Raw genomic sequence first — 1117 nt, 5'->3', positions numbered from 1 at the left:
TTTTATTCGAGCTTTTCTTGTTCGAAGCTCGAATCCCGCCGAGGTGAACTTTGCTTTTTCTCGTCGACTTGCTTCCTCCGCAAAATGTCAAACCTTGTTCCTATAGAAGAATTATTATCATTATAGAATGATAAAACGTCGGAGAAAATACCATGCGATATTTCTTCCGAATCATTAGATTCTGAGTTCAAATTCCACCAGAGACAAAGCCTTAATCCTTTTGTAGTCGATAAAATAAGTGAAAGCGCGTGCTTAGTGGTTACGGCATTAGACTCACGAGTTCAATTCCCGGCGACGCGTTGTGTCCTTGAGCAAGACACTTTATTTCACGTTGCTCCAGTTCACTCTGCTGGCAAAAATGAGTTGTACCTTTATTTCAAGGGACCAGCCTTGCTCCACTCTTTGTCAAGCTGAATCTCACTGAGAACTACGTTAAGGGTACACGTGTCTATGGAGTGCTCAGACACATGCGCGTTAAATTTCACGAGCAAGCTGTTCCCGTGATCATTTCAGCTGGGACCCTGGCCGTCGTAACCGAGGGAGTGCGATAAAATAGAGTACTCGTCGCACACACACACACGCACACTCACACACGGCAAGCACGCACACTCATACACACACGAACACAAACAGAGGCATGAAGAAACCGCGCAGCTCTAAAGAAACGAAACGATTCGGGTGGAAATTCTTGCCACACTCGCAGCAACACAAACAGAGAATTTACAGATATGGAAAGTAAAACAGAAGAACCGAAAAAAGAATATGTTTATATTTACAAACACATGTTGCTTTTGTTAATTCTATTCGAAGGTTTATCTTCGCTGACGTGCAAACATACATTCGGATACTTTAATTTACACAGATATACATCTTTTGTTTAAGCACACGTGGAGCCTCGCTCAGATGCACACATACAAGTAATGTTATATATATATATATGCCAATACGTTTTAGATAAACTTGCTGCTTTAGGTTTATCAAGCAGTTTTATCTATCTATCTATCTATCTATCTATCTATCTATCTATCTATCTATCTATCTATCTATCTATCTATCTATCTATCTATCTGTCTGTCTATCTATCTATCTATCTATCTATCTATCTATCTATCTATCT

This window comes from Octopus bimaculoides, chromosome 9, assembly GCF_001194135.2.
Source record: "Octopus bimaculoides isolate UCB-OBI-ISO-001 chromosome 9, ASM119413v2, whole genome shotgun sequence".
NCBI lineage: Eukaryota > Metazoa > Mollusca > Cephalopoda > Octopoda > Octopodidae > Octopus > Octopus bimaculoides.
Note: the sequence above shows the minus strand (reverse complement) of the source record.